The sequence below is a fragment of the Hibiscus syriacus genome, unplaced genomic scaffold, assembly GCF_006381635.1.
Source record: "Hibiscus syriacus cultivar Baekdansim isolate YM2019G1 unplaced genomic scaffold, ASM638163v2 tig00016004_pilon, whole genome shotgun sequence".
Lineage (NCBI taxonomy): Eukaryota > Viridiplantae > Streptophyta > Magnoliopsida > Malvales > Malvaceae > Hibiscus > Hibiscus syriacus.
The window spans coordinates 297091-318926 of NW_024062379.1; the positions used below are offsets into that span (position 1 = coordinate 297091).

The 21836-nt window shown below is 33.0% G+C and overlaps 1 pseudogene; it reads right to left on the minus strand.

The window, feature by feature from the left end:
• Nucleotides 1-9344: 9344 nt before the first annotated feature.
• On the minus strand, nucleotides 9345-21387 carry LOC120208161 (annotated as a pseudogene).
• Between the last annotated feature and the right edge of the window lie 449 nt (nucleotides 21388-21836).

The following is a 21836-nucleotide window of genomic DNA, read 5'->3' on the forward strand; positions in this document are numbered from 1 at the left end:
CATCACATTCAGCCATATAAGGTGTACATTCTTTCAAGGCAACCCAAGAGTCTTGTTCACACCCAAGAGAGATGAATGTCATCATTCATGAACTACCATTCAAGAACCAAGCATGAATGGTGTGTACATTAAAAGAACGAGGATTAATCCATTTAATTTAAGAACATTCATCAAACATATGCATTCATCCAAAACGTGTGGAGCCAAGTTCATGCAAGGAAGCCAAACCATCTTATTTACACCAAGGAGAATGGATTTGGCTAAGAGATGCATTCACATTAAAAAATGAATATTGATTCATCTAATTCTCCATACATTCACCCTAGGCCATGAATTGTACTTCATTAAGGAGTGAACATTCATTTATTCTTTAAAGTTCACACTATTCGTACAATGTATTTTATGTCAATTGTAATTCAATTTTTGTTCAACCAATATACTTGTGAGATTTTCTCTCTTCCATAGTTCTTTGAGAACTTTATCGACTTATCAAGTGCTCTTTTGTTTGTGGCTTCACCTATCTCTATTCCACATGATACTTTTGTTTCTTATCTCATTATAGGCAATAGGGAAAAGTCCTAAACACCAATCTGCATAATATATATATACATATATATATATATACCATAAATAAAATACCTTCATTTCTTCCATGGAAGATTGAAACTCCATGACATATATTGTTCTGACAGCTTTCTATGGTTGATTCTTTAATGTTTTCCTTTTGTGATGATCATTGGGGTTAAAGTTAGTTTTTTAAGTGTCTGGTACTTGTTCTATGTTTTGTATTGGAGTACATTTATGCCACAACTTCCATAAGCCTCTATACACAACGAAATAAAAAATTAGAAAAAAAATTGAACTAATTTTTAAAAAAATATATAAATATTTTTTTCTATCAATCATGAATGTAAATATGTGAGAATTGTTCATCTCCAAATCATTCCTCAATACTTCTAGAAACCAACACCAATATGACTAATTCTCACTCTCCACATTAAATGCTAATGGATAAATAAATCATCTGCATCCCAACATCAGATAGCAGATGACTCCCAAAGTATCCATTTTAATGACACCCATTAAGACTTATAATGGGCCTACACCATTCATTGTTTGCATATAAACATAAAACCTCTTGAATAATATGTTATCCAAGTGAAAAACCATAGTTGTCCCTGGATTTGAGTGCCTAAGCTCACCTAGGTAATAATACAACCTATTGTATTGTTCTTTGTAGTTACCATGTAGCTTTTAAAGGGCCAACCACTTTTCCCTATAACACTTAGATGATGAGACCACAATGTTATAATCATTATGCACAACTTACTTAAAAGTTAACAGAGTAGTTGGGATCAACATGAAATGCATCTAAGTATTGATTTACCAGCCATTGAGCAGTAATATTATGATACTTAAAATCCTTAAGACATGTATGTTCATTTTTCAGAGATTTAATTTGCCAAGTACCATCATAAGGATCTTTTGAGTCAATCAAGCTACCCATAAAACCCAAGGACACTTTACTTTACAAATACTTGGATTCATTTATTGCAATTTCTTTAACTTGACATTGTACCTATTTTTAATACCATAGGTTCTAACTTTCTTTCTAATATTTTCTTGTCAACAGAGATCAATCCTACCTTTAATATAGGTTTCAAAATGTTTGTAGAACTGTTCAATTTAGGGTATCTTTTCTTCTTATATAGACCACCAGAATTTGACTCATCAACACTATATAATAAGTTAGATTGTACACTTTCAAATCTCATTTGATCACTGTCCAACCCCACATTAACATCACAATCCTTATTTTCTGAATTTACAAAATCAATAAAAGTTGACTGATTACTACTTGACTCTGAAGCTTCATACTCAGATCCTTCTTACTTTATCCTAACCTCAGATGGTTCAACAACATTAACTTCACTTCATTCTGAAACTAATTAGATCTATTTACTTCTTCCAAATACAAGTGAACATAATGATTACTAGGTAATTTTCTAGGCATTTTAACTAGAGTAATTTAAACTTGGTTTCCTAATAAAGATACGAACATGATGTATAACAACTGTAAATTTATTGAGTTCATATGTTAATAAAAATAAAATAAATTGTTATTGTGATTAATTGTCACAAGACAATATAATTACTAAAACAAATAATTACTTAATATGTAAACTAAAACAAAATTAATAAACAATATAAGAAGACGTAACCACAACATATAACTAAAACAATATAACTAAATAATGTATCCATATGTAAATTTCTTAACAAATAATTACTTAATAGGTAACTAAAATAAAATTAACAAACATAGTAACCATATTAGGGTTGTTCATTCGATTTAATTCGATGGCCAACCGAAAACCATATAACCAAATTAACTTTTTTTTCTTTAACCGTTAACCGAACCGAACCTTTTTCGAAAATTAACCGAACCGAATAAATTTCGGTTAATTTTGAATTAACCGAAAATTTTTAAAATTTTCTAATTATATAAAAAAATTAATTCAAAAAATTTCTAATTAATTTAAAAATATAAATTATAAAATAAAATTTTATATTAAAATTTTAATTAATTATATTGATTTAGATTTAAAAGTTATTGAATCTTAAATATTAATTGGGTTTTAAATGATTTGGGCTGAGCCCATATGTTATATATAATATATTTATTTTTTAATCACAAAAACATTTACAATTAATTTAAATATATAATTATAAATAAAATTTTATATAAATTTTTTAATTAATTAATATTGATTAGGTTTAAAAGTTATTGGATCTTAAATTATTATTGGATTTTAAATGGTTTGGACTGAACCCATATTATATATAATATATTTGATATTTAAAATTTAATTTCGGTTAATTAACCGATTTCGAACCGATTAACCGTTAACTGAATTCTAAAATTTTCTTAACCATTAACCGACCAACTAATTCGGTGGTCGAACTAATTCGGTTCGTCGAACTAATTCGGTTCGGTCGGTTAACCGAATTAGTTCAAAAATTTGAATACTCCTAAACCATATTAGAAGACATTAATAGCAAACATTAATCATAATAGAAGACAATAATAAAGTATTCCATTTTTTTACAGCAATACAAAACATGTTAACCCAAAGTTAAACTAACAAACATGTGGAGGGCACAAGCATGTGAAGGACAACACAGTTAAATAAGTGAACAAGTGGAGGCAAGTGAGAACATGTGGATATCACAAGCATTGAATAATCAAAATACTTTCCACAAGTATTTTTCTATTTGACTATACAGAACATACGAAAAAGCAGTAAAGTTCAACTGTTCTAAACATACATAAACAATAATTTTTCTCTATCATACAAATAAAAAATCTTAGTTTTTGTTGTTTTTTTTTCAATTTGTAGCATAACAAATACAAACAAAAATAGTCATATTTATATTCAATTTTTTCTTTTAATAATCAAACAACCCAATCATTAATCGAACAAAAGATATCCCTTAACCATAGCATCACAGTACAAAATAATTCACATACATCAGAAATCTTAAACCCCAAATTTTTTTTGTTCATGTCCAAAACCCTAGAACAAAGAAAACTATAACATAATAACTTTAGAACATAAATCCTAGACATCAGAATCCCAAAACCCAAAATTTTTCATGTCCCTAAATCCATAAACCCTAAAACAAAATAAAACCTTAAAATAATGAATCGTGTCCAAATCAATTAAAAAATAATTGTTTTTTTCAAACACTATAACGGAATAGCAACATAAATCCATAAACAAACATATTTGTTTAAAAAAATACCATTTTTTTTTACTTACCATATCTCACACTTGTATCTATTCCATGTCGATGATTTCTACTAACCATTTTAGTCTGAAAGACCAAACCTCTGAATGAGAACTCCCTTAAGCAAAAGTGCATAATGACTATAACATTGTGGTCTCTTCATCTAGTGTTATAGAGCAAAGTGATTGGCCCTTAAAAGGTTACATAATATTACAAAGAAGAATACAATAGGTTATATGATTACCTAGTAAGCTTAGGCACTCAAATCCAGATACAACATTTTTCACTTAGATAACAGATTGTTCAAGAAGCTTTGTGTTTGTATGCAAGCAATGAAAGATGACTTCAATGTAGGGTGCAGGCCCATTATAGTTTGATGGGTACCATTTAAAGGGATACATTGGGGGTCATTTACTATCTGCTGTTGAGATTGATTGTATATGACTATTTATCCATTAGCATTTATTATTGTGGACAATGAGACTATCATCTTGTGTTGGTTTCTAGAAGTATGAGGAATGATTTGGAGTTATCACATATTGACATTCATAACTGATATGCAAACAAATTTACATTGTATTAAATTTTTAGTGTAATTTAATTTATTAGTTTTCTAATTTTCTATTTTTGTGTGTCTAGGGACTGATGGAAGTGTACCCCAATGCAAAATATAGAACATGGTGTCAAGCACTTATACACTAACTTTTCCAATGATCATCATAAAGGAAAGCATTGAAGGACCGACTATAGAAAGCTATCAATGCAACATATGTCAAGGAGTTACTTATACACTAACTTTAAGTCCAATGATCATCATAAAGGGAAAGCATTGAAGGACCGACTATAGAAAGCTATCAAGGCAACATATGTCAAGGAGTTCTAATCTACCATAGAAGAAATGAACAACACAACAACACAAAACCCAATTCCCATATGCAATGGGGTAAGGGGGAGGTAGGGTAGTAGGCTGCCCCCAACGCTAGGTTGAGAGTAACTTCCGTGGAAGACCTCCGGCAGTCAGAAAATTAAAAATATAGATAAAATGCAAAGCATTTATAAATAAATACATAAATACATAGTTGAACAATATTCATATACAGTCATAAATATTAATATTATACGCGTTTGAAATAGGAAGTAATCCCTGCAAATAAATCCCTGGAAAAAAATATCTGCATATAGACAGAAAACGTAAGACCCGACTAAATTTAAAAGTGAAGAGAATATTACACAGAAGTCCACGATAGTAAGCCCAGTTCTAAGCCTTCATAAATATCAATAACAAAACGTTAAAAAGTAGAATTCATGAAAATTACTACAAAGACATTAAAAGAAGACAGAGATGATACACCCTAGAGATGTGACCCACACTACTCGACTACCCTAGTCTTTAGTCTCCATACTTCCTATCAGAGGTCATGTCCTCGGTAAGGGCTAAATTCATCAAATCAGATCTCAAGCAGTCTTCCCACTTCCGCCTTGGTCGTTCTCTCCTTCTGGCACCGTCGACTGTAATCGACTCTACCCTCCTAACCGCATCCGACGGTAGTCGCCTAAGGACATGCCCAAACCACCGTAGTCTTCCCTCCCTCAATTTTCAGAAACAGGCACCACCCCTAAGGACATCCTAATAGTAGAGTTGTTGTCATATCCCACAGAGTCCTACCGCATGTCCACGAAGCATTCTCATTTCTGTAGCCTCTATCCTCCTTACATGATCCTTCTTGGTTGCCCAACCTTCTGATCCTACAACAACGCTGATCTTATTGCCATTCTATAAATTTTCCCTTAAGTTTAGAGGCACCTTCTTGTCACACAAAACTCCATAGAGCCCTCCACTTTAGCCATCCCGCCTTATACGGTGTGTTACATCATCATCTACACCCCCATCTTTATGTATCATAGACCCTAAGTACTTGAAACAATCTTTTGAGGGGAGAACGTGTCCTTCTATTTTACTTCTACATCTTCATCGTTTTGGTCCCCACTGAAGTTTGAACATAAATACTCTGTCTTTTCAATATTGATCCTTAGACCTTTTCTTCCAAAGCAGTCTTCCAGGTAGTCAGTCTATTATTCAACTCAGATTTTTTTTTTAGCAACTAGGACAATGTCGTCAGCGAAAAGCATACACCATGGTACCACGTCTGGTGTCGCACAATAGATGTCGTCCATAATCAAGGCGAAGATGTAAGGACTAAGAGCCGACCCCTGGTGGAGTCTGATTTCCACCGGGAATGCCTCGGTGTCGCCAACTGTAGTCCTGACGTGTGTAGTAGATCTACAATACATATCACGAATCGCCCGGATATAAGCAGATATGCTACTGAATAATCTTGCGAGTGCTTCATTGCGAGTGTTTCAATAAGGTAAATCTATCAAAAATAAATATATAAATAAACAATGCTTTATAAATGTACATTTGTTTAATTAAAGCTAATAACTTTCTTTTGGTTAGTTAATACTTGAAGTTAAAGACAAACCAATCATTACATTAGTGAAATCAATTAGATCAAGATTGATACACGACTTGCAAAAAGGAAAAATCAAATTGAAAAGTTTTGTGAGTCTTTGTGCCCTAAAATTAAGAAGTTAGACCATGCAATATCACAAGGAAATATGTATTATTTATTTAAAGTGTTAATCAACATGATTTTTTGTTATAGTTATTGTTTATTTGTCAGTTGTTTGGCCTATTTCTGCTGGTGGACCACATGATGTGGACCAACATATCAGGTTTCAAGTGGTCCTTCAAACCAACATTGTGTCAATGGAAACTAAGACTTGCTTCTGTAGAAAATGGGAACTACATATCAATTTAATTTTTGTTGTACTACTGGGTTATTAAGTGGGTTTATTTTTTAATATTTTCATTATTTTTTTGATAAGATTTGAAGGCCTCATTAAAAACCTCATTCTTGATTAATGAAGCTTGAAAACGGCTCCTTAATCAACAAATCTATCCTACCACCTCAACTAAAAAAAGCCACCATACCACATAAGAAAGAAAGAAAGGAGGCTGATGAATCACCCCTCAATCTGATAAGATGACAAAAAGGGGAGTCAAACTTTTCTGTAAAAAATGTGGATGGACATAATGCAAGAATATGTAGGGGTCATGTTAGTGGCAATACTAAACCCTTCCAACAAACATATACATCTGCTGCAAGAACTACCAATGTAAAACTGTATGTATGTTCTACTTGATACATTTTAGTTCTTTGCAGATTAGCTTATCATTGATGTTCTTTGTTGTAGTTTAGAAGAAATGTAACAAGTTTGAACCGCCATCAACAACAACACCTTCTCGGGGCCATACTATTAGATGAATGCCCACCCCTACTATACCTTTGAGCCAAGCTAATTCTTTAAGTCATAATCGTTAACAAGCTCCAACACCAAACCAAGGTTCAATAAGCCTTAATGCTAAATGGATGTCCAACCCCACTGTACCCTTGAGTTAAGATAGTTGTGACAGTCATTCATCTCCAATGATACATGGGGATAATGCTTGATTATGTTTGCACCAGAAACCTTTTGTTTATTTTGTGTAGTAACTTTAGATGGTTGACCAAGTGTTGCACCAAATTTTTATTTATTTATTTTGTGTAGTTCATAACTTTGACCACGTGTTGTGATTAGAAACATCATAACTTTTTTGTTAACCTTAGTTAGGTTGGTTTAAATATTTTTTGACCGTTAGAAAGGAGCCTAGCATTGGTCAGATACATTAATTGTCAAACATTTGATATATGAAATGTTTTTCAAATTTATTTGAATTATGAAATGAATTATGTTTTTTTTTATTTGTCAAACATTACGTTGGCGGTCATTTGAATTATGTTTTGTATGAAAATGTCTTAAATATGTTTTCTTTTTTTCATGCATTTTATCCCACAATTTCAACAATAACAATGTTACAACATCCCAATTTCTAACACAAGCATCCTCAATCGCTACAATTTCAACATTACGTTAATAAGATATTTCCACATTACACAACATCCTAAAACACATTACATTAAGTAACATAATACTTTTCTAAATCTTCAATTTCAACATCACACAATATCCTAAACACAATCATCTTTAAAACTTCAGTCACCGATTCTCTTTACTAAGTTGAGAGATGATAATTCCCTCTATCAATCCCATAAAGAACAAAAAAAATCCAATAAGTTTTGTTTCTTCCTTCTTGTTCCATGGCTCCAATCCTTTTTAGAATACCAACAATTACAACCTTACCGACAACTCACTGGTGGATTATACCAGCAATAGAACTTGTAACCTTAATCCCTTTTCTATAATTTCCACAATCCCAAAATCTCCTACTAGGATTTTCGTCAATCTAGTCGATAGTTATCATTGAATGAGCTCCACAGAAACACACCCGATTTGTGTTTTCTACATCCATAATATCATTGAACAAACTCCTTCACTTGGTTGTTTTTTTTTTTTGCAACTTTTTTAGGGTTTAGAAAGGAGTAAAGGTTGGAATAAGTTAGTTAGGGTTTCTTTAAATAAGACCTTGCCTAAAGTTATTTTTTACGTGGCATTGTGAGGTGGCATTATGTATATCCAACATGGCAAAAGAAAATCATGAAAAATACACATCAGACACGCCGTTAATTTTTTAATGACACATGACCTTGATTCAATGCATTTAAATACTTGGGTGACCCTTAATAGAAATTCAAAAATAATGGTCAAAATGAAAAAGGAAAATAGTTAGATAGTCACTAATATAATTTACCCTAAATATTTCAGTAAAATTGGGTCACAAAAATCAATAAAAAGAACAAATTAATTACAAATCTTATCTCAATCAAATAAATAAACAAGTTTACCCTTAAATCTTGACAGATATCAATTAAAATAAATAATATAATACCAACCTTCAATACCCAGGAAAATATGATGGTAAATTTACCTCCCTACCATATATAAAAAGGTACCCTTGTAAAAGTATGTCCCAAAAACCAAATTAGGGATATAACCGGTCGGATTATGTCAAATTTTAGTCCACCCAAATTTGACCTAATCTAGGTTTAGGAGGATCCCCACCCGACCTGAATTTTAGGTTAAAATCCGACCTAATCTAACCGACCTAAATATATAAAAAAATAAAAAGAAATATTATTGCAATTATCCCTAAATATATAAATGATAATTATATTATATCGAGTTGGATCGAAAAAAAATTCACAATAAATTTGAACCCAACCACATCCTAAAAAAACAGACCCAATCCAAATTTGAATTTTCAAAATAAAAACTGAACCAACCCAATTATAACTACCTCAAGAGTTCACTAAAAGAAACTACTAATTTTTATTTGCAGGTCTCACTAGAAATAAAACATTTATGTTCGGTTATGATTCCATCGTTATCTTTATGCCTACACACAGCAGCTAAGCCACATACAAGCTAAAGGGCAACACACCCTTTACATATCTCTACATAATACCATGAAAAGTTGATATTCTACAATATCTCTACATAATACCATGAAAAGTTGATATTCTTACAAGTTAGAACCATATTCGGGTACATACCATAACTGAACTTGCTTACAATCCCAACTATATAGTTATGGAAAGTAAATCCATAAAATAAAATAAAAATTAGTAGCAGTACCAGATCAACATATTTTTACTCCTAGCACCATAACAATAATGCATACGTACGTATATGTCACTGCAAGAGGTAATAACTTACATCTCTGGTTATTGCTACTGCATCAAGTTGCTTAGTCCCACTCCAATAGAGGATGAATATTCTTGGAACTGCACTCACATCATCATTTAGACCACTTTCAGCTTGAGTTTAAAATTTCAAGCCTTCTTATATTAACTAAACAAAAGAATGTTCAATATAGTGAACTTAGCATGAGATAACACAGATGTGGAAAGCTGAACAGCAACAGCAATAAAAACCAATGAACAATAAAAAGAAAATATTATATGCAGACACGTTAAAGTTAATATAGTGATATAATACCTGTTTTACAAGCTCTTCACACTTACTAATCAACTGTTGAACTTGAGCAGCTCCAGATTCTCTTACCATACTGGTCTTGAATGTAATGGAGTCCACCTATTATTCAAGAAAAACAAAAGGGGAGTTTAGAGGTTGAGCAACTTCTGATAGAAAGTACAGACATCTTCGTACTGTGCAGTAAGGCATGAGGATTACCTCTGTCACCACATCTTCAACCTTCTTTGCCTTGCTTCCAGCTCACGCCGCTTAGACAACACCTCTGACTTCACACTGTTCAAATGTTTAGTAGATTCCTCAAACTTGAGATCTCTTTCTTTCTGTAACTGCCTTAGGTGTTCTTCCAACTGTCCAACTGGTGAAAGAATAAGTAAAGGTTTAAGCATCTATGAAGTGGTTTAAAATGAACCATAATAACAAGACATAGCTTTAATAAGAACCTGCCTTTTCCTTGCCGTTCAATCAGTTTAGCCTCGAGTGACTTGTCTAACACTGCATCATCACCTAACTTAGCTTTCATACTCTTGCATTCTTTTTCAACCGATTTTGCGGAATTCACCTATTAAAATGAACAATGTGATAAAAAAGATACTTAGCATATTCAGTAGTTCCCATGCAAGGTAAAATGGCTATCATTCAAAAATCAAAACCTTTCCTTTTAAGAAGTTATTCAATAATTCAAAGAGTGGCAACTTTATTGCAAGCTAAAACAACTGATATTTAACTAAAAATCCTGGTTTGGGGGGGTGGATTTTGTTCCAAAAGACAAGCCATAGAAAACATAAAAGTAGAGGCCAGAGGGTAGTGGAACCGTATCACATTATTACACAATTTTAGAGAATAGGCACATACGGGGATCTGGTCCATGATCACTCTACCTGTTCATGTATAGCTTGCATCAAGGCAAAGTGCTTTGACATTTTCTTAAGAGCCTGTAGCAACACCCAATATCAAGAATTAGTTATAATCTTCTTCTACCATATAAAGCTCATAATGTATGCATGTTGAATAGATGCCCGTGCATTTCAATGCTTTTCCAGATATTTAGCTTTCTGAATATACATGTATAATTGGCTCTTCTGATTTTTAATTAACTAGTAGTGTTTCTTTCTGATATTCAAGATAAAAAAGAAAAGTGTTGACTGTCTTTCTTCTCATCATGTCAACCAATTATTGTTGAAACGTGAGAAGGAAAAATGTACTTACTTTGATTGCTAATAGAATCACAAAATTCAGATTTAATCACATGAAAGAATACAGAAGCAATCTTTCTAGCGGAAAAATAAAGTTTGATAGCCCAATGATAGATCAATCTGTTCATAACTCAAATGCATGCATGTGGATAAGCGTACATCTCTGTGGAGAACTGACGAGATTAGCAAATCTATTAAGATAAGGAATTTCAGTTTAACCTAAATTTTATTTTCTAATTGTAATTTATTTACATTGTATAATTACTTTATCATTTTAAGAAGATAAAATAAGTTTTTTAGGAGATAAAGATTAGGAAAAGATACCTAGTTGCTTCTACTGTTATTTTCATCCTATTAAAAACTAATTTCTTCTTTTCAGTTTGCAATTAAAACAGATTCTCTTCACACATCTCTTTCTGATTCCTTAGTAATTCTACATGGTACTAGCTAGGTTATCACTATCAATACATCATGGAAAACCAAGCCTCTCCTATTGTAAAGACCCAAATTTTGGGTCAACGTTCTTGTGTTGACTTGAGCGCTTATTAGATTAAAGATTAGGCCTCATTACATGGAAAATGGCCCAAAAGTGTATAAAAAAGAAACTTTTGAATTGCATTGTAAAGTCCAAGGATATAGGGATTAATTTGACCATCTATGCAAGACAAATCTGATTTAAGGTTGTTTATGTGGAAAAACAGGTATAAAAGCTAAGCCATAATTTGGCATCAACCCTTTGCATGCTTATTGTCCCCCCTTAGGCTCTTCTTCTTCCTCTCTTTAAACCCATTTCCCCCCACTTTTCCAAGCCAAAAATCCTCTACCAAAATTTACATCTTTCTACTATAAATTAATTATCCGAGATAGATGTTAATAAGAACCATCTTTCCCAACCTTAGAGCCCCAAGATAAGCTCCCCAACTCCATGGATAATGGTATGAAATTATTTGAGGGTTTTAGTGAGTTTTGGGAGGAGATGCCTCATGATTTTTTTTTTCATTTCTTTCTTAATTACTAAGCATATTTTTTCTCTTTCCTTAACCATTTGATTAAGTTGGAATCATTTTCCATGTGTTGTTGATAGCCAAGAAGAAAGGGGAGACCTCCAAAGCTAAAAGTAAGAGTTTGACCATTAAGAGTTGAGGAAGGAGCATAATTTGCTGAATTTTCTAAACTTGGAAGAAAATACCCATCTATCTCAAAGTTCTTCATAATTTGGCCATTGTGTTTTGTGTTTTCTTGATGCTACAATATGCTTGGAGTCTTTTAATGGTGATTGTGATCTTAAAGTTTCTAAAGTTCGTTCAAAGCCACTAATCTGTGTTTTTTGTGTATGGAGTGTTTGGAGGCATCTTCGTTCTCAACTTTTGAGTTTTTGAGCCTCAGTTTTGAAACCGAGGCTTCTAGTTTCAAATTGATGTTCCAATAGCCCATAATGTAGTCCTAGTTGTGATACACACCCTACTGGTTTCAAAACCGAGGGTTCTGGTTAGGCTTTTCGAGCCATTTTGTGCCCTTACAATCCAAAAGACCCTTTTGGACCTAAAATAGATTATCCAACCCCCTAGAATGATCTTTTAAGTCTAGTTTGAAGTTTTAAGTGCAAATATGTCTAAGATACTCATAAGTTTAATTTAATAGGTCACGAACTTGAAACTTTAAAAAATGACCAAAATACTCCTAATGCTAAATAGTTCGATTAGACTCACTAAAATGTATGAAAACATATGTGATGGCCTCCTATGGACTATTAACTGTATAAAATTTTCTAAAATGACCTTTAAAGCTTAATTTGAAAATTATTTTATAAAAAAACCAAAAATACTTCTAATGCTTAATAAATGGGCTTGAGCCTTGAAGCCTTAAAATTTTAGAATGACTAAAATACTCTTAAGATTAATTAGTAAGAATCAAGACCTTGATTTTTGAGAAATAGTTAAACTTAGAACCCGAACTTTGTAATTTACTAAAATAATTGCAATGCTTAATAAATGAATTTGAAGCCTTAAAAACCTTGTAATTTATCAAAATGATCAAATTGCTCTTAAGTGCAAAAATGACTAAAATACTCATATATTTTAGAAACAACTAAAATCGTCCTAAGACTAATAAGTTCAACTATGAGTACCTGATTCGATTTCCTAAGTATGTTTTAACTTGTGTTTATAGTATTTATAACTGTAAGTAATCATTCAGTGATTATTTTATTGTGTCAACTACTACATGTACTTTGTGTGTTCAAGCAAACAACAAATTCAAACCACTGCAATCAACACAATAATTGGCCCTCTTGGCACAAGACTATGTCGATTCCCGACTTTGATATAGATTGACTACGAGTGTGAGCGTAAATATTCGACTTGATATGGATTGAGGCAATGAGAATGGGTGTGAGTACCAGGGTATCAAATAGCGTTCCGAAAACTATAACGACCGTGATATTGCAGTCGTGCCACCGTCCGAAACCGCTATTCATGGTTTTTGCAGTGGGTCACGAATTCACACCGATATTCAACCGTGATTTGCCACTGCAAGCCTGTAAGACGACTAGCTTCAGTTAAAACACTGCCGTGACTTTCTTTGCTGCAGTTGTAATGGAAGAAGAAGGAAGGAAGGAAGGAAGGAAGGAGAAGAAATAGAAAAAGAGAAACAGTCATTGCTGAACCCACCTTCTGGATCCTTCTGTTTTGAAACCAAAACTTGATCTGCTTGGGTGCCAATCCCAGCTCCCTACTCAACTGTAACATTTGCTTCTCATCTGGGTGTGGGCACTCCTTGAACATTCTTCACGTTTTAACCAACAAAACAAGACGACCAAAATAACAAGAAGCAAAGAAAGTCACGGCAGTGTTCTTAGTAAGGAGAGAAGCAACACACAAAGCTTAAAGGAAGAAAAAAAGGGAAATAGATGAAACATGTGACCGCTCGATTGAAAGCAAAGAAAGAAAAAATAGAGTGAAACAAGATCCAATATAGGAGAAATAGGGCTAGAATTCTTGATAAAATAAAAATGGGTAATTCACATAATAAGTCCATGTATTCTCTAGGATTTTTTTTAAAATGTCCAACACTTTTGCTTTTTTTACAAAATAGTCGCCAAAATTTCTGTAAGTTTCAATCTTGTGACTCGACATGCAGCTTTGCTTTACCTCGATTCACTACACTATCGACCGTGAGATAAACCCAACTGCGTGGAAATATTCTGGAGTTGCCGATTCTAGTGTTTTTGTTATACTTATAATTAGGATTCTGCCTTTATATTTTAATTTGATATAATTTAATTCATCTATTTTATAAAGTAAGTTCAAATAGTTAATATAGTTCATTATTCAAATTAAAATTTTTACTTCATCTTTTCGCTTAGAAAACATTTTAAAGTCTATTTGGTTAAACTATATATATATATATATATATATATATATATATATATATATATATATATCAATTTTGCTTAGAAAATATTTTAAAAATCATTAAAAATGATTCCTTATAATTATAATTATTTTATTATGTTTTAAGATAAGTTGTGCAAAATTTAAAAAATTCACGATCGCGACACTCGCAGTGACTGCGATGGCATCCATTATGTCTGCAACCGCAATAAACGCGACACGACCGAAAACGAGACCGCGAATGCTATTTAAAACCCTGGTGAGTACCTAACTTCTTATATGTACATGCAATCATTTGTCAACTACAACTTGTGCTTATACAACTCTCCATCAAACAACTATTGTGTGAATAACTCAATTTGGTGTGTGATAATTCATTCAACTTGATTTGTTAATAACTTATCAAACTTGTGGTTAACAATATGGAGCTATTAAGCTCATTTGTATACGAATTCAAAAATCAATTTAGGAAGCCTTGAAAATTACAGAATGAATAAAGGCAATTAATATAGAAATCAAAGCCAGTGGGATGCAAGTGGATTTTCACAATCAAATACAAGACAAATTGAAGCATTGAAAGGTTGAAAACAAGATTAGTGACAAAAGGGTTCACTCAATCATATGGGATTGATTATCAGGAGACATTTGCACCTATTGTCAAACTGAACACAATTCAAGTATTACTTTCATTAGCAAAAATTGAATGGCTTTTATATCAACTAGACACCAAGAATGTCTTTCTAAATAATAATCTAGAAGAAAATGTGTCCATATGGAGATACCTCAAGGATTAGAAGTCAGTTGAATGGTTACAAAATGCAAACTGAAGAAATCAATATATTGTCTAAAATTGTCTAAAACAGACTCCAAGTGCATGGTTTGATAGGTTTTCCAAGGTACTGGTTACCTATGAATACAATCAGTGTCAACCTAATCATTCCTTGTTCATGAAAATCTTTTCCAAAGATAAAAAGACCATTCTTATTGTCTATGTTGATATTATTATAACAAGAGATGACACAAACAAATAATCATGCAAAAAGTTTACTTGTTGCTAACTTTGAAATCAAAGACCTTGATGCTCTTAAGTTCTTTCTAGGGATGGAGATTGCTCAATTCAAAGTAGGAAGTGTGGTCTCTCATAAAAAAGTATGTTCTAGACTTGTTAAAAGAGGCAGACATGCTTAATGGTAAACTGACAACATCTCTCATGGATCATAATCTAAAATCAAGGAAGAATAAAGGAATATTGGTTGACAAAGAGCAATACCAAAGATTAGTTGGCCAGCTAATATACCTCACATACAAGATCGGACATTGCATACTCAACAAGCATTGTCAGTTAACATATTAATGATCCAAGCAAAAAACATCTAGATGCTATTAACCGAATTTTAAGATACCCAAATATGACTGCATGACAAAGATTACTCTTTAAAAAGTGTGAAAACCATAAGATAGAAGTACACACTGATGCAAGCTGGAGTGGAGAATTAACTAAAAGAAAATCTACGAATGCCTATTGCTCTATTGTTTGGGGCAATTTAATAATATGGAGAAGCAAGAAACAATATGTAGTCTCAAGTAGTACGGAGGCTAAATTTCGAGCACTTGCTTCAAAAATTTGTGAAGGAATTTGGATACAAATATTGTTGAAAGAGTTAAAGGTTGATTCAAATGATCACTTCATGATTCAAATGATCACTTCAAGATTCAAAGTGACATTTAACCAGCCATAAGTATTGCCAAAAATCATGTTCATCATGATCGGACAATGCATATGGAGATTGACAAACATTTTATTTTTAGAAAAAGTCAACAATGGGACCGTGGAACTAAACTATATTCCTACTCAATAGCACCTTGCCAATATTCTGACCAAAGCCCTTCCAAGGATGAGCTTTTATAGATTCAAGTCTAAGCTAGATTGGCATAACATATACAACCCAACTTGAGGGGAGTGTGGAAAACTGTCGAGACTAGCAAATCTATCAAGATAAGAATTCTAGTTTATCCTAAATTCTATTTTCTACTTGTAATTTACTTATATTTTATGATTAGGTTTTATCTTCTTAAGAAGATGAAAAAACCTTTTTCAGGAGATAAAGATCAGGAAAAAAATACCAAGTTGTATTCTACCATTGTAATTTTCAGCCTACTAAAAATAAGTTGCTTTCTTCTTTTCAATAAGAAATTCAAACAGATTCTCTGCTCTTTCTTCGCATGACATATCTCTTTCTCATTCCTTAGTAATTCTACAATCTCAACTCATATTGTATCAGTATAAAGCTCCAAACAGAATCCATGCTTATGAGAGCAATACATGATTCCAGATGTTTCCAACATCACATGGTACAAAAGCCAAAGAGTAAAGCAAGAAGCGCAGCGAAAACATATGATTGAACACTTTGAGGATGGAGATACAAACAAGTGCTAGATCTTGCACAAAAGGAGGGGTATGCAATTGTTGAATTCCTACATGAAACAGATAGATATAGGTGCATTCTACAAACATTAAGATTAACAAATTATGAACCTTCTCGTGATGCATTCTATACCATAAGTAGGAATGCATTTAATTGAATTCCATCAAGCAAATTAAACTCTCATTCAGTTAGCTTTCAGATGAATGACAATAATTCTAAAGGCAACTGATACTATAGTTTATGAAAGCATACCTTACTATAGACCTCAATAGTAGCAGTTTTCTGTTGAAAAGACTCCATAGCTGACCTTTCTGCATTTTTTGCCTCATCTCGAGCTAATTTCTTCTCCTCTAAAGCCCTCTTTCAATAAAAAAAGAAAGAAAGAAAATACAAAGAACAAAACATAGAGAATAATGTTTTAGTGAAAAGGGCAACCATACCATCCACAGACTGACTAACAAATCAATTCAAACCAACATTAAATACCCCAATCAACAAGGCAAACTAATAGAGAAAAGTGATTGGCATTATATTTACTATGTCAAATAAAGAGATCATGGCACTTTCCTATGCCTGTAAGACTAAAACCAAACTTGAACCAGAATTGAATTTTTGCATAATAGGACATTTAAAAGTATAGACACCTCGACTGATGTATAAAAAATGAAAGGTGCCAAATTTGATATGTAGGTAATTCCATGGTTTTACCAAAGATGAAAATAATGAGTAAATAAAAAGTGTGTGAGGAAACTAATAGCTAATAATAGAGCTTGATAAAAAGTCACCTACAACCAAACAAGGAAAAGAAAATCAAATAAAGTTTAAGAATGGCATCTAAATTTTGATGGCAATAATGCTAAAGTAATATAAAGGTGGTTTTAGGTCTAAAAATTTACAAGTAGGGACTTGATAGGAAACACATAAATAGGGGTACACAACATACATATGGTAGCAGGATAATTAAGTTATGGTGGAACATGGTTCTGTTTTATGGCCTTCTATACAAGATGCCCTAGTAATGCATGTCAAGTACAATTTAGGCCACAGCAAAGAAGATTGATATGCGTAATGTGCATAAGTGCAAGCTAGCTGCCTTAGACAAAGCATATCCATGGGCATAACTAGAGGATTACAGGCCAAACAAATTCACATTCACTTTTCCAAGCAATTCTGTCTCAAGCTTCAACAATTTATGAATGTTAGTGAGAGGCTAAGAGATATTTAGCCTTTAAACATGCTGCCACCTTACTCTGGTTTTAAACATAACCACTAAAAGTAGTTAAGGAATGATTTAAACATAACAGTTTCTCATAAGAAAAAAAGTATTAAAATATGGAAGAAAAAAATGTTTTTAACTAGTAAACTTTCCTGCACCTTTTCAACCTTACTATTTAGCGTCAAATCTCTAAAATGAAAGTCAATTTAATGGTTTTTAAAACCACCTAACTGAACATTAGAATACAAAAGAACTGTTTCCAATATAGAAGTCCAAAAATACTTAGAATTTTCCAAGTTAGTTTAATAGTTTTAAACCACCAACTGATCATTTAAAAAGAAAGAAAAAAAACTGCTTAAACTATAGCAGTCAATAACTAGGTAGAATTTCAATATACCAAGACTGAAACTGTAATTGCATAATACCACCGGTACAAAATTAAATATTTAAATCATGTTTTATCTATTCTAAATACATACATAAAAACAGAAACCACAATAATGAACTCTCCATCTATTTACGAGAATCCGATTTGGAATGGTATCATTAGCATATAGACTAGGTTTGAGAATCAATAACAGCAATGCTTTACATATCCAAACCATAATTATCAAAGTTAATAAGGGCTATGCACCTGTATTTTATCTGGTGACTGAACTATTTTTGAACGTAGATTTGCATTTTCTTGGACACTCTGAACCAGGTCAAACTCCGCCTTGGAAATCTGTAAAGAGGAGGCATGTCAATATAAAAAGCAATATTCGATATCACTAACGCTTAAAGAGGGGAAGCTTTAATGCACACAAAAAGTAAAAGTCAAAGTGAACCTAAAACTTTAAAACGGTTATTTGGAAAACGGAAATAATGGTGGTGTAACCACAAAAGAAAGAAGATCCTCCATGCAAATGAAAAGTATGTATCTCATCATTTTAATAGGAACCAAGAACAAACACTACTATGAAAAATCCTTTAGGTTCGAAGACACAAGGCAATTAGGTGAAAATACAGCAAAAACCTTTGGTTAACCAAAATTTATATTTTATACACAGATGACAGTTAAAATATAAGCATGTATGATGATCAAGTTTGAGTATAAGCATTCTCTTCAATGTCGACCAAAAAACATAGATAGGTTAACTCTCCATACAAAGTTGAGCACTTGTCAGTCATGCCTAAATCAGTGAAAGAAAGGCAAGAAGTGATAAGAATCTAACCTTCTCATCCATTTGCCCATTCTTCTCTTTCAAATTCCGAATAGAAGTTCTCAGTGACATCTGATTACTGTTGAAGACAGCAATTGTCTCATGCAATTCTTTAACTTTTGACTCTACCTCTTGAACTAGGGGTAGCTCCCTTTCTCTTGCTTCACCATAGCCTGCAATCTCTGCATTCAACTGCATGGCAGAGATACGGTGAAAATTGATCTTTACGGTAAAGTATCACAAGTCATTCTTCAAATACCTGAGAAATCTTAGTCTCCTGCTCCTTCCGCTGATCATCTAGAAGGGCCAGTTCCTCTACGATCGGTCTTAGAAGATTCATTTTTGTTTCTCTAAGATAGAAACCAACAGACAGAATAACTTAACGAGTGAAAAGGTTGGAAAAGATTGGAGAACTGATTAAAGGAAATTTCTGTTATACACTGTTGGTTGGGAACCAGAATTTCTAATAAATAACTGTCTGAGAAGAGGACTAATCTGAGAAAATTGGGAGTAGAACTATACATATACAAAAGTAAAGGTGTTAACCCGCTTCCATTTTCTCATGTCTACATCTACTCCATGCCCTCAATTTAACCAATTTACAACTTTCATGCCAGAGAGCATTAGTACTAAAAAATAAAAACATAGGAAAAGTTGTTATATGAATCATCATGGAACTGTCCACAACTTTTCTCTAAAACTGCAGCTTGATAATGTTCTAATAATCACCAAAGATGTCTGCTCTAACATAAAGATCATTATGCAGGTTAGACCATAACAAGAGTAATGTATATGTGGGGAGAAAACCCTGCATTGATTAGGCTGAGGTTTTATAAAGCAAAGGTCACCATCCACTTCAATGCACCTTTTCAAGAAAGACAAAAAAAAAAGGCATATTTTAGACTCCAAAGCTGATAACACCTTATAAATAACAGGCACAACCCAGCAATCCTTGCATCAGCATCAAATTTGGATCCGTACTAGCTCTTCCCAGAAACATGATCTACACCCTTGTCTAAGGGGCTAGTGTTATAAAGTAATCCAACATCTACTGGTTAAAGAATGGGGTTCCGTAAACAGGGGCCACTCTTTCATGCAGGAGTATCAAATTTAGTTTAATTATTTTTGCGGTTTACATTATTTTTATTTGAGTCTATGTTTTGTATATTTTTTAATTAAATATTTAATGTGTCATGTGATTAAGCATAGAATGCTTAGAAAGAGTTCTATTTTAAGGACGAAGCCATAATAACAATCCTTAGACCCTCAAAGCAGACAATATCTCATAGTGGGAACAACCCTGCCATCTTGGCATTGACAACCAAGAAAAGACTTCAGAAACCAATATGTTATTGTATAGTGGAACGATATATCGATCATCCCAAAATACCACAACGTGACACATCATTTAAGTTTTTCCCTCCAATTACAAGGATCCAAAACTTGATAATAACATTTCAGATCATTGGAAATTATGAAACCATCTATGTTCTACGCTGACATAGTAAACTTAAATAAACATTTCACCTCCCGAGTACTTGAACCTACAACTGACCTGTTTAAAGAGGGCTATGTAACAATTTCTCGTTTCTAAACCTGACCGTTAAATGGCATAACAATGTAATGCCACATGTTCCCGTTTTTTACGCAATTAAATTGAAGTGAATCAAAATCAAAACTTTTAAAGTCAGAACATACGTACTTGTAAAGACAAAAATTGAGGATTGCGCTGAGGAAATGCTCGGTCCTACGCGGTCAGGTTTAACCAAATCCCTAAGGTTAAATAGCATCGGACATTTAAGAGACTCCAACACCTCTCTTAGCCTGCAATATAAATTCATAACCTGGAATGATCCAATTAGAAGATCCGGGTTCTCGATTTGTTCCAGTGCTGAAAACTCAACTTGCCCTTGGTCTTCCCTGAAAAAAAAAATAAAGTTAATTTTAAGAAAGGGGAAAAAAAGAAGGAATATGCTTTTGTGGGGGAAATGAACGGACTCGTTGAGAGCGTCGAGGTAGATAAGGAGGCGCATGTAGAGATTAGAGACGAAATCGGGTTTGATGTTCTTGAAATCGTTGTCGGTGACGGCGGCGATCTGTGACTCCGCCAGGATTGATATAATGTCAGCACGTGAGAGCACGGGGTAATCGAATGTCGACATGCTTCCTTTTCCTGGGTGCGAATTCCAGTGTTTGGTCGCCGACAAAGTGAGGGATATATGTATAGGTGGACTGAGAGTTGGGGAAATAGTACAATATTTTTCCCGCCAAAGAGATATTTGAGATTTTAAGATGCTTCGCTTCATAAACCGTGGGTATATAAAATGGTTGTCTCTTGTTCTTATATGTAATTGGGTAAGGGAAGCTAAGATAGTAGGCTGCCTCCAACACCAGGTTGAGAGCAATTTTCGTAGAAGACCTCCGAATTATGAAATGCCCTCCGTGGAACTCGATCACACGACCTCAAGGTTAAAAATCTTGTACTCTACCAACTGAGTTGGTATATATATAGATTACGAGTTCGGATGTATTTTGTTCGGTTCAATTTTTTTTAATGTTAATTGAATTACATTATGTGGGTTTTAAAAATTTGAAACTAAAATTGAATGATACAAAAC